This window comes from Ranitomeya imitator, chromosome 9 (genome assembly GCF_032444005.1).
Source record: "Ranitomeya imitator isolate aRanImi1 chromosome 9, aRanImi1.pri, whole genome shotgun sequence".
In the NCBI taxonomy this organism is placed as follows: domain Eukaryota; kingdom Metazoa; phylum Chordata; class Amphibia; order Anura; family Dendrobatidae; genus Ranitomeya; species Ranitomeya imitator.
Window position 1 is genome coordinate 7,670,746 of NC_091290.1, and position 13,352 is coordinate 7,684,097.

At 60.0% G+C, this 13,352-nt stretch overlaps 1 protein-coding gene across 18 annotated transcripts in view; it reads left to right on the forward strand.

Annotated features, from left to right (window-relative positions):
- The first annotated feature begins 559 nt into the window (after window positions 1-559).
- The window catches only part of CELF1 (CUGBP Elav-like family member 1), a 41,829-nt gene continuing 29,036 nt past the window's right edge, over window positions 560-13,352 (forward strand). For 12 of the 18 annotated variants that reach the window (XM_069739822.1, XM_069739825.1, XM_069739832.1 and 9 more), the window contains exons 1-2: window positions 625-680; window positions 7,986-8,057. The gene's annotated coding sequence lies outside the window, so the exon portion shown is untranslated. Of the gene's footprint in view, window positions 681-7,985; window positions 8,058-13,352 lie in introns of all 18 variants that reach the window. The other 6 variants (XM_069739838.1, XM_069739839.1, XM_069739837.1 and 3 more) reach the window with 4 other exon arrangements.

Sequence of the window (13,352 nt, forward strand, 5' to 3'; positions counted from 1 at the left end):
GAGGGCACAGGGGGTTTCAGCAGGACGTAACTTGCGCCTTTGACCTATTTCTGATGAGACAATAGCGGGGCTCGCCCTCCGGTCGCTGCTGTGTGGAGCGGAGCCCTGACATGACGGCACCCGGATGTCCTGGGTCGGGATGGAAGGGGTTAAGGTTTCTGTCCAGTCTGTGGATCCCCATTCTCCCGCACAGGGGATCAGTGATCGGCCGACACCCGACGATCACCCGACACCTGACGATCACCCGCCTGAGATCCGGCCGCGGCCCATTCCAGAGCGCAGGACCCGCGCCGTGACCAATCACAGCGCAGCTTTCATTGCTTCAGAGCCGCTTAAGAACTAAAAGCTGAGCTCTGATTGGTTGCTATGGCCATTTTTTTATAGTACAGAATCTGAGTCCTAACACTACAAGTCCCAGCAGCCGCGCTCCCGGCCCCGTCACTATCGATCCCCGCGCACTCGGCGCCATTGTCGCTGTCCGATGATTATTATTGTCGCCCCTGCTGTGACCTCCCCCTCCCCACGGCTCAGTGGTCCGTCCCATTACTGGTCGCCTCATGCTGCCCCCTGCTCCCCCCGCCCCCGAGACCGCCTGTGGATCCTCCCGGAAGTGCCGCCATTTTGGATCCTCTGCGCGTAGAGAGAAGACGAGAAGAGCGTGTGACCGACGGCTGCGAGCGGTGAGTGACGGGAGGGCGGCGGGGAGGTCGGGGCCGAACACCGGCCGGGGCTGGAGTACTGGGCTCGGCGGCCGGGATGGTGACGGGAAGATTGCGTAAGCGGCGGGTAACGGGATCCTAGCGGCCGCCCCACCCCGCTGCGCTCCCGGGCGGGGATAACGGCGCTCTGCTCCGCTACCGCACATGGCCCCGGGGCGGGGTGTGAGCGGAGGGGAGACGGCGGCGAAGAGGGCGGGGGGCAGAGGCCGGGGGCAGACCGCGGGGGGTGGGGGGTAGAGGCCAGGGGCGGGGGCGGGGGGCAGAGGCCGGGGGCGGGGGGCAGACCGCGGGGGGTGGGGGGCGGGGGGCAGACCGCGGGGGGTGGGGGGCGGGGGGCAGACCGCGGGGGGTGGGGGGCGGGGGGCAGACCGCGGGGGGTGGGGGGCGGGGGGCAGACCGCGGGGGGTGGGGGGCAGACCGCGGGGGGTGGGGGGCAGACCGCGGGGGGTGGGGGGCGGGGGGCAGACCGCGGGGGGTGGGGGGCGGGGGGCAGACCGCGGGGGGTGGGGGGCAGAGGCCGGGGGCAGACCGCGGGGGGTGGGGGGCAGAGGCCGGGGGCAGACCGCGGGGGGTGGGGGGTAGAGGCCGGGGGCGGGGGGCAGACCGCGGGGGGTGGGGGGCAGAGGCCGGGGGCAGAGGCCGGGTGCGGGGGGCAGGGGTGGGGGGTAGAGGCCTGGGGCGGGGGGTAGAGGCCAGGGGCGGGGGGCAGAGGCCGGGGGCAGACCGCGGGGGGTGGGGGGTAGAGGCCAGGGGCGGGGGGCAGAGGCCGGGGGCGGGGGGCAGACCGCGGGGGGTGGGGGGCAGAGGCCGGGGGCAGACCGCGGGGGTTGGGGGGCAGAGGCCGGGGGCGGGGGGCAGACCGCGGGGGGTGGGGGGCAGAGGCCGGGGGCAAACCGCGGGGGGTGGGGGGTAGAGGCCGGGGGTGGGGGGCAGGGGGCAAACCGCGGGGGGTGGGGGGTAGAGGCCGGGGGTGGGGGGCAGGGGGCAGACCGCGGGGGGTGGGGGGCAGAGGCCGGGGGCAAACCGCGGGGGGTGGGGGGTAGAGGCCAGGGGTGGGGGGCAGAGGCCGGGTGCGGGGGGCAGGGGTGGGGGGTAGAGGCCTGGGGCGGGGGGTAGAGGCCAGGGGTGGGGGGCAGAGGCCGGGGGCAGACCGCGGGGGGTGGGGGGTAGAGGCCAGGGGTGGGGGGCAGAGGCCGGGTGCGGGGGGCAGGGGCGGGGGGCAGACCGCGGGGGGGGGGGGGTAGAGGCCAGGGGTGGGGGGCAGAGGCGGGGGGCAGGGGCGGGGGGTAGAGGCCAGGGGCGGGGGTGGGGGGCAGAGGCCGGGGGCAGACCGCGGGGGGTGGGGGGTAGAGGCCAGGAGTGGGGGGCAGAGGCCGGGTGCGGGGGGGCAGGGGCGGGGGGCAGACCGCGGGGGGTGGGGGGTAGAGGCCAGGGGTGGGGGGCAGGGGCGGGGGGTAGAGGCCAGGGGCGGGGGTGGGGGGCAGAGGCCGGGGGCAGACCGCGGGGGGTGGGGGGTAGAGGCCGGGGGCAGACCGCGGTGTCCTCCTCCACATGTGTCCGGTTATTTCTAGGCATCAGGATCTGTATATAATGTAGGGGAGATGGGGGTCTGCAGACGCCCCCAATGGGCCGGGAAGGCGGAGGTTGTACCCGCCCCAGAGGGGTGAAGAGATATGGGAGGATATGCTTCCCCAATATATAAGAATTCTGTGTACGCGCCCCTGAGGGAGGGACTATAACATATACCCCCGAGGGAAGGACTATGGTGGCCTCATATACGCCCCTGAGGGACTGTGGTGCTACATACACGCCCCTGAGGGAGGGACTATGGTGTCATGTACACGCCCCTGAGGGAGGGACTATGGTGTCATGTACACGCCCCTGAGGGAGGGACTATGGTGTCATGTACACGCCCCTGAGGGAGGGACTATGGTGTCATGTACACGCCCCTGAGGGAGGGACTATGGTGTCATGTACACGCCCCTGAGGGAGGGACTATGGTGTCATGTACACGCCCGAGGGAGGGACTATGGTGTCATGTACACGCCCCTGAGGGAGGGACTATGGTGTCATGTACACGCCCCTGAGGGAGGGACTATGGTGTCATGTACACGCCCCTGAGGGAGGGACTATGGTGTCATGTACACGCCCCTGAGGGAGGGACTATGGTGTCATGTACACGCCCCTGAGGGAGGGACTATGGTGTCATGTACACGCCCCTGAGGGAGGGACTATGGTGTCATGTACACGCCCCTGAGGGAGGGACTATAACATATACAGGGACTGTGGTGGCCACATACAATGATGGTGTCCCCTGAGGGTAGATGGGCCTGTGTACACTATGGAGGTGCAGTGCGGCCCCTCGGCTCCGTTCCCTGGCAGAGCTGCTCTGCGCTGTCAGTCCTGTAGACAGTGGCTGGGCAGAGATGGGCGCGCTCCACCTCCATTCACGCCATGGGCCTCAGCAGAGCTCCGGTCTCGGCCCTGCAAGTCGTCGCTTGTCCTGCGTGCACCGTGATTGTGAGCGTCCGGCACGGTGTGCTCTGGATCCCGCCAGATTGTGCCGAGCGTGTCTGAGGAGTGTCCTGTGGATGGCTGGAGCTCGCGGTCACGTGGGGGGTGTCTGCGGTCACGTGGGGGGTGTCTGCGGTCACGTGGGGGGTGTCTGCGGTCACGTGGGGGGTGTCTGCGGTCACGTGGGGGTGTCTGCGGTCACACGGGGGGGTGTCTGCGTTCACACGGGGGGGTGTCTGCGGTCACACGGGGGGGTGTCTGCGGTCACACGGGGGGGTGTCTGCGGTCACGTGGGGGGTGTCTGCGGTCACGTGGGGGGTGTCTGCGGTCACGTGGGGGGTGTCTGCGTTCACACGGGGGGTGTCTGCGTTCACACGGGGGGTGTCTGCGTTCACACGGGGGGTGTCTGCGGTCACACGGGGGGTGTCTGCATTCACACGGGGGGTGTCTGCGGTCACACGGGGGGGTGTCTGCGGTCACACGGGGGGGTGTCTGCGGTCACACGGGGGGTGTCTGCGGTCACACGGGGGGTGTCTGCGGTCACACGGGGGGGTGTCTGCGGTCACACGGGGGGGTGTCTGCGGTCACACGGGGGGTGTCTGCGGTCACACGGGGGGTGTCTGCGGTCACACGGGGGGTGTCTGCATTCACACGGGGGGTGTCTGCGGTCACACGGGGGGTGTCTGCGGTCACACGGGGGGTGTCTGCATTCACACGGGGGGTGTCTGCGGTCACACGGGGGGGTGTCTGCATTCACACGGGGGGTGTCTGCATTCACACGGGGGGTGTCTGCATTCACACGGGGGGTGTCTGCGGTCACACGGGGGGTGTCTGCGGTCACACGGGGGGTGTCTGCGTTCACACGGGGGGTGTCTGCGGTCACACGGGGGGGTGTCTGCATTCACACGGGGGGGTGTCTGCATTCACACGGGGGGTGTCTGCGGTCACACGGGGGGTGTCTGCGGTCACACGGGGGGTGTCTGCATTCACACGGGGGGTGTCTGCGGTCACACGGGGGTGTCTGCGGTCACACGGGGGGGTGTCTGCGGTCACACGGGGGGTGTCTGCGGTCACACGGGGGGTGTCTGCATTCACACGGGGGGTGTCTGCGGTCACACGGGGGGGTGTCTGCATTCACACGGGGGGTGTCTGCATTCACACGGGGGGTGTCTGCGGTCACACGGGGGGTGTCTGCGGTCACACGGGGGGTGTCTGCGGTCACACGGGGGGGTGTCTGCATTCACACGGGGGGTGTCTGCGGTCACACGGGGGGTGTCTGCGGTCACACGGGGGGTGTCTGCGGTCACACGGGGGGTGTCTGCATTCACACGGGGGGTGTCTGCGGTCACACGGGGGGGTGTCTGCGGTCACACGGGGGGGTGTCTGCGGTCACACGGGGGGTGTCTGCGGTCACACGGGGGGTGTCTGCGGTCACACGGGGGGTGTCTGCATTCACACGGGGGGTGTCTGCGGTCACACGGGGGGGTGTCTGCATTCACACGGGGGGTGTCTGCATTCACACGGGGGGTGTCTGCATTCACACGGGGGGTGTCTGCGGTCACACGGGGGGTGTCTGCGGTCACACGGGGGGTGTCTGCGTTCACACGGGGGGTGTCTGCGGTCACACGGGGGGGTGTCTGCATTCACACGGGGGGGTGTCTGCATTCACACGGGGGGTGTCTGCGGTCACACGGGGGGTGTCTGCGGTCACACGGGGGGTGTCTGCATTCACACGGGGGGTGTCTGCGGTCACACGGGGGTGTCTGCGGTCACACGGGGGGGTGTCTGCGGTCACACGGGGGGTGTCTGCGGTCACACGGGGGGTGTCTGCATTCACACGGGGGGTGTCTGCGGTCACACGGGGGGGTGTCTGCATTCACACGGGGGGTGTCTGCATTCACACGGGGGGTGTCTGCGGTCACACGGGGGGTGTCTGCGGTCACACGGGGGGTGTCTGCGGTCACACGGGGGGGTGTCTGCATTCACACGGGGGGTGTCTGCGGTCACACGGGGGGTGTCTGCATTCACACGGGGGGTGTCTGCATTCACACGGGTGTCTGCGGTCACACGGGGGGTGTCTGCGGTCACACGGGGGGTGTCTGCGGTCACACGGGGGGTGTCTGCATTCACACGGGGGGTGTCTGCGGTCACACGGGGGGTTGTCTGCGGTCACACGGGGGGTGTCTGCGGTCACACGGGGGGTGTCTGCATTCACACGGGGGGTGTCTGCGGTCACACGGGGGGGTGTCTGCATTCACACGGGGGGTGTCTGCATTCACACGGGGGGTGTCTGCGGTCACACGGGGGGTGTCTGCATTCACACGGGGGGTGTCTGCATTCACACGGGGGGTGTCTGCGGTCACACGGGGGGTGTCTGCGGTCACACGGGGGGTGTCTGCGGTCACACGGGGGGTGTCTGCATTCACACGGGGGGTTGTCTGCGGTCACACGGGGGGTGTCTGCGGTCACACGGGGGGTGTCTGCATTCACACGGGGGGTGTCTGCGGTCACACGGGGGGTGTCTGCGGTCACACGGGGGGTGTCTGCCTCACCGCGGTCGTGATTGTGGTGACATTGTGCAGACAGTACCAGGATTTCATCATTTATGGCGAATTCTGTGGCTGAAGGAGACACAAGCGACGTTGGTGCACAAATTTTGCCGCTGTCCGGCTTCACCATTTTCCTTGTACGGCCGCTATCCCTCATCCTAACGGATTAATTATAATTCCGCCGCCTGCACTCACCTGTGTCCACCGCAAAAGGGAAGATTGGGCGTCTTAAAGGGATTTTACCATCCTCCGCAATGGCTGATCTCTGAATGCCGGGGGTGCCAGAATTTGGTCATTGTTGAGGGTCTTCTCTGGGACACACATGGGCAGAGTCTACTTGTGGGGAGGCCTGGACATTCTCACCATAAGAAACCAACCGAAGCCTTAACCCCCGCTTTCCACTGCCAGGCTTCATTTATTTCCTTTCTTTTTACAGAACCCTGACTTGTTTTTCTGTCCCCTTCGGGGTACAGGGGCTTTCTACTTGTGAGACGAGTTGTACTTTTGATGACACCGTTCACTTTACTGAAAATACGGTGGGAAACAAATGCAGCTGCAGGAATGTTCTTTGGGTTTAGTTTTTGCGGTTTTACACTCTGTACCCTGATTCTCCGCATCACTGCAGTCACAACGGTTTATTCTGTTTTTTTTATTTCTTTGGGTTTTTCAGTGGGAATAAAGTGGCACTTTGTACCTAGTCTTTAAGGCGTTGCGGTGCCATTCTTCTGTCGGTGGGGCTTGTTTTTTCGCGAGGTGAGCTGATGGGTTTATTGATAACATTCTGGGTGACAGTCAACATTTTTATTAATTGTTTTTAATTTTATTTTTTTTACTGTTTACCCTGAGCATTGGATATTTTTATAAATCAGACATGTCGGTGACTGTGACAGCAGCATTTATCAGGTTCTCCGCAGATCATCGCCTTATCTGTTGGTACAGACTGATGCCGGCTGTTTTACCAGCGCTCCTGAGCCGGCTCCATACATGGGGACCTCCTCCTACTTGTGGAAAGGGTTAAATGGATCCACTGGCTCCTCTGACCGTCCTCGTGCCCTCTGCGCCGCCCGTACATGTTGGTGGTCTTAGTATGTGAAGTTATAAGATGCTGCCAGTCTCCTGCGGGAACAAATGTCCATCAGGGGTGAATATTTAGGACCCCACGTACATAACATGAGACTTCAGTGCAGTGAAGCTGCTTTCCTGCCTGTCGTCGCCCGTCCTCTCCGCCCGGCTGCCATTGTTGCTTGTCTCGGTCAGGGAGAGTTGATTCTGACTTTCTCTTTTTGGTTATGTTACAAGTAACTTCTGATAAACCAGGCGCCCCCCTTTCCTCATCGCTCGGTGGTCTTCTGCTGCACAATCTCGCCTGCCTGTAGACACCAGTATTGTTTGCAGCTTCTAGGTGATATTTTTTTTCCCTCCATTCACATGGCCGATACTAAACCCACTTCCCCCTCCTGCTCCCTGCGGACAGCTGTTTGGTGAGCCTCGCACCCCTCCTGGGTCGCCCAGTGTTTGCTCATATAATGGCCGTGACGGTGCCATGTTCCTGTCCTGGCGCAGCGCTGATAAGAGCTGGGAACACTGCAGGGCGGCAGAAGTAATGAGGGAACACATGGCTTCCCTGCAGCCCATTACTGGCCAGATGTAGTGATTATTCCCCCACATGTGATCACTTTCCAAGTCTTGCGTTGTATAAGCACATGTGTAATGGTGGGAAGCGCCAGCATTTGTGGGGTGATGGGGTCCTACATTTACTCAGGCTGATCTCTGCCCTATTGGCTGCTTATCACCCCCTTTTACACCGGCTGATGGGATCTGTTGAGGGGCCTTGCAGTTGGACGCTGACCGTTACATTGGCCGAAGCCGCCTAACATGCAGACCTCATGGCAGGTACCTCCCTGGTGCCCTCCAGATACAGCCGTGAGCCCTTGTTCTGGCCGTTCAGCCCCGTCCTGTTGGCGTGTTGTCAGCAGTCGTCCCCTGGTGATTACATGTGGAGACCTGAAGCCGACTGCCATTATTTTTAGGCTGCATGAATGATGCAATAAATCAATCCATGAGCTTTTTGCTGCCCTGTTCACACACGGGGCACCGAGCGTTCTTACAAACATCCCGATCACGGACCTAAACCTCAGAGATGTTACATAAACTGCACATAATGGAGATGCATTTTATTAATTATTTTCTTTTTAACCCTCAGGCACCGCATAGGATATAAGGGTCTCACAAGCTCCGGGCCGCTGCTTGCCCTTTCAGGACACAGAACGTTAATGTAAGTCTCCAATTTCTCCTACATATGAATGTATTTAGCACATTGCAGGGCTTTATTGTTGCACCGTGCTGTCGGATTCAGACATGTTGTGAGTCTGCAGTGCAGCTTTGTGGGCCGTGTGTAGGTGAAGACTGACGGCGTCGCTCCCCTAATCCCTTCTCCTTCACATGGAGAGTGGAGGGTGGTGTGACTGCTGACACCATGTCCAGACGAAGCACAGAGAAGGGTCAGGCCACTAATTCTCCCTGGATGATCCTCTTCTGGGGGCTGTAATCCTGCACGCACACTGGACTGTCAACCTCTCTTCTGCTGCAGACAATAATGGACGCCAGGAGCAGCAGGGGAGACTCGCCATTAGACCCAAGGAGAGTGAGTAAAGCACGGTTTCTAGTAAAAACAAAATGAGAGCAGGGGGACACGGGTTTTCGGAAACCATAAAATCCCTTTAAGATGGGTCAGCAATCTGTGGCACTTAGGCTGCTGCAAAATTATCACTTCCATCATGGCCTCATAACTGCTGCATGTTGGGTGTTGCAGATATATATATATATATATATATTTCACAAAAATAGGCAGCACTCCAAATTCTTAGAAAAATGTGCAGGGTTTTATTATACCCACATCTCCGTGCAACGTTTCGGCTCTGAATGAGCCTTTCTCAAGGCTTGAGAAAGGCTCATTCAGAGCCGAAACGTTGCACGGAGATGTGGGTATAATAAAACCCTGCACATTTTTCTAAGAATTTGGAGTGCTGCCTATTTTTGTGAAGTATATTGACCAAGAATAACCAGTGGACAGGTTGTTTTGGGCCTTGCACCCGAAGATAAGTATTGGATTTGTGCTGTTCCATTTTTGTATTGCTATATATATATATATATATATATATATATATATATATATATATATATATATATATGCTTTATACATACATACATACATACATACATACATACATACATACATACATACATACATACATATACACGCACTTCTCAAGTCAAATGTACAGAAGTTCAGCAGCTCTTATGCTATTGTGTGACTGCCGGAAATTGCAGCGCTGCAGCCGATCACTGGAAGATGAGATGAGGCCACACTTCACGGCAAAGGTCTGCCTATTTTTTTTATTTTTTATTTTCCCCCGGATGTCATCGTTTTCCCAGACAGCAGTGACTTTGGGCCAACTGGAGGCATTTGCTAAGGATGTGAGATTTGGGATATTTTCAGCCGTGTGTCTGACGTCTTCCGCTCTTTTTTTGCAGCCGCTTTATTTGACTTGTTGGAATCTTGTGGGTTTAGAGGTGAGAAATTTGTTAGGTTGAAGGGTTTCTGTCTGAACACAAGCAGTAGTTTTACTGATTGAGGTCAGATTACCCCGGATAGATTTCCGCCCGTACATTGCTGGGTTTGTGCTGCGAGGTGTCGTCTTCTCCGATTACACTCACAGGTCACCAGAGAATAGTGCCACCGCTCCCTGCACCGAACGTCGTCATGTAGCTTCCGGCAGAGCCCGAGATCTACACGCCGTATCCTCCATTACTGCCTACTGGTCTCCATTCTGAGATCCTTTTAGGATTGGACCTTATTTCCAGATCTCTTTATGGCTGGATCCGGGATCCCTTACTTTGGTCGTGTGCACTTGGGGTGGATAGGACGCTGTGTGTAGTCTCAGCTTTTACACTGAGACCGTGATTCAGAAATCGCCTTGTCAGACTGGCGGCGATCTGTGCTGACTCCCACATAGACGTTCACGCTCCGAGTAACCCACCATTGGAAAGGATCACTTATAAGGGGGTTTTAGGTCAACAGTGCCTGCATGCACGGCGTGTGACAGGAGCGACACTGTCAAGGGAGGCCGTACTAAATTAGCCCCTTCATTCTCGGCCTCCTTTTCCTGGTGTAATGTTTCATGTCCAGTGCGGTGACTTTACTGTGGAAGTGATCATTTGCTGATGGGTTTCCTAATGGACGCTACTGATCGGAGATGGCAGATTTCTGAAGGCCCCGGGTTACAGGCATGAATATCCACACTGCATTCAGACCGGCTGCAGGCGACCCGGCTGCCATTTCACAGTTGTGGGGTTTTCTTATATTAAACAGTCGCAGGACACTAAGTCCCGGGCGAACTGCATCGGGGTTTTTGGTCTATTACAAGAGCCCGTGTATTACTTGCATCTGTCAGAGGATGAGTTGTGTGATTAGTGGCCACATCGCACCCGTAGGCTGCAACTTTGACATAACGTGGAGCCGTTACACTCCAGTAAAGGTGAATGGAGCCAACAATTGGGCTCAGCAGAGTCGTTATTGTTTGGTGCTGGTGTGCGGACTCCTAATGATGACCGGATTGGTGCTGGTGTGCGGACTCCTAGCGATGGCCGGATTGGTGCTGGTGTGCGGACTCCTAGCGATGGCCGGATTGGTGCTGGTGTGCGGACTCCTAGCGATGGCCGGATTGGTGCTGGTGTGCGGACTCCTAGCGATGGCCGGATTGGTGCTGGTGTGCGGACTCCTAGCGATGACCGGATTGGTGCTGGTGTGCGGACTCCTAGCGATGGCCGGATTGGTGCTGGTGTGCGCACTCCTAGCGATGGCCGGATTGGTGCTGGTGTGCGCACTCCTAGCGATGACCGGATTGGTGCTGGTGTGCGGACTCCTAGCGATGGCCGGATTGGTGCTGGTGTGCGGACTCCTAATGATGGCCGGATTGGTGCTGGTGTGCGCACTCCTAGCGATGGCCGGATTGGTGCTGGTGTGCGCACTCCTAGCGATGGCCGGATTGGTGCTGGTGTGCACACTCCTAGCGATGGCCGGATTGGTGCTGGTGTGCGGGCTCCTAGCGATGGCCGGATTGGTGCTGGTGTGCGGGCTCCTAGCGATGGCCGGATTGGTGCTGGTGTACGGACTCCTAGTGATGGCCGGATTGGTGCTGGTGTGCGGACTGCTAGGTATGGTCGGATTGGTGCTGGTGTGCGGACTCCTAGTGATGGCCGGATTGGTGCTGGTGTGCGGACTGCTAGGTATGGTCGGATTGGTGCTGGTGTACGGACTCCTAGTGATGGCCGGATTGGTGCTGGTGTGCGGACTGCTAGGTATGGCCGGATTGGTGCTGGTGTGCGGACTCCTAGTGATGGCCGGATTGGTGCTGGTGTGCGGACTGCTAGGTATGGTCGGATTGGTGCTGGTGTGCGCACTCCTAGCGATGACCGGATTGGTGCTGGTGTGCGGACTCCTAGCGATGGCCGGATTGGTGCTGGTGTGCGGACTCCTAATGATGGCCGGATTGGTGCTGGTGTGCGCACTCCTAGCGATGGCCGGATTGGTGCTGGTGTGCGCACTCCTAGCGATGGCCGGATTGGTGCTGGTGTGCGCACTCCTAGCGATGACCGGATTGGTGCTGGTGTGCGGACTCCTAGCGATGGCCGGATTGGTGCTGGTGTGCGGACTCCTAATGATGGCCGGATTGGTGCTGGTGTGCGCACTCCTAGCGATGGCCGGATTGGTGCTGGTGTGCGCACTCCTAGCGATGGCCGGATTGGTGCTGGTGTGCACACTCCTAGCGATGGCCGGATTGGTGCTGGTGTGCGGGCTCCTAGCGATGGCCGGATTGGTGCTGGTGTGCGGACTGCTAGGTATGGTCGGATTGGTGCTGGTGTACGGACTCCTAGTGATGGCCGGATTGGTGCTGGTGTGCGGACTGCTAGGTATGGTCGGATTGGTGCTGGTGTGCGGACTCCTAGTGATGGCCGGATTGGTGCTGGTGTGCGGACTGCTAGGTATGGTCGGATTGGTGCTGGTGTACGGACTCCTAGTGATGGCCGGATTGGTGCTGGTGTGCGGACTGCTAGGTATGGCCGGATTGGTGCTGGTGTGCGGACTCCTAGTGATGGCCGGATTGGTGCTGGTGTGCGGACTGCTAGGTATGGTCGGATTGGTGCTGGTGTGCGGACTCCTAGTGATGGCCGGATTGGTGCTGGTGTGCGGACTGCTAGGTATGGTCGGATTGGTGCTGGTGTGCGGACTCCTAGTGATGGCCGGATTGGTGCTGGTGTGCGGACTGCTAGGTATGGTCGGATTGGTGCTGGTGTACGGACTCCTAGTGATGGCCGGATTGGTGCTGGTGTGCGGACTGCTAGGTATGGTCGGATTGGTGCTGGTGTGCGGACTCCTAGTGATGGTTGGATTGGTGCTGGTGTGCGGACTCCTAGTGATGGCCGGATTGGTGCTGGTGTGCGGACTGCTAGGTATGGTCGGATTGGTGCTGGTGTGCGGACTGCTAGGTATGGTCGGATTGGTGCTGGTGTGCGGACTCCTAGTGATGGTTGGATTGGTGCTGGTGTGCGGACTCCTAGTGATGGCCGGATTGGTGCTGGTGTGCGGACTGCTAGGTATGGCCGGATTGGTGCTGGTGTGCGGACTCCTAGTGATGGCCGGATTGTGGTTACCGTGACTGCTTCAGGTGACCGGAAAACTAAGTAAGAGGTTTGGGCTTCTGACCCGTCATGTTTCTTTCCAGCCTCCTGGCCTAAACTATGGAAGTTCGATTGCTGCTTAGTGGTTAGCACAGGCGGTGGCTCAGTGGTTAGCACGGTGCGGTGGCTCAGTGGTTAGCACGGTGCGGTGGCTCAGTGGTTAGCACGGTGCGGTGGCTCAGTGGTTAGCACGGTGCGGTGGCTCAGTGGTTAGCACGGTGCGGTGGCTCAGTGGTTAGCACGGTGCGGTGGCTCAGTTGTTAGCACGTTGCGGTGGCTCAGTGGTTAGCACGGTGCGGTGGCTCAGTGGTTAGCACGGTGCGGTGGCTCAGTGGTTAGCACGTTGCCGTGGCTCAGTGGTTAGCACGTTGCCGTGGCTCAGTTGTTAGCACGGTGCGGTGGCTCAGTGGTTAGCACGGTGCGGTGGCTCAGTGGTTAGCACGGTGCGGTGGCTCAGTGGTTAGCACGGTGCGGTGGCTCAGTTGTTAGCACGTTGCGGTGGCTCAGTGGTTAGCACGGTGCGGTGGCTCAGTGGTTAGCACGGTGCGGTGGCTCGGTGGTTAGCACGGTGCGGTGGCTCGGTGGTTAGCACGGTGCGGTGGCTCGGTGGTTAGCACGGTGCGGTGGCTCGGTGGTTAGCACGGTGCGGTGGCTCAGTGGTTAGCACGGTGCGGTGGCTCGGTGGTTAGCACGGTGCGGTGGCTCATCTTCACAATTTACTCCTCAAGAGCGGAGGGATCTAGAATTTTATAACCCAGGGTTCATTAAACTCTCGTTTTATTTCATGTTTTTGTTACATCAGGAGGGTTTAACAAAAAAAAAGCCATAA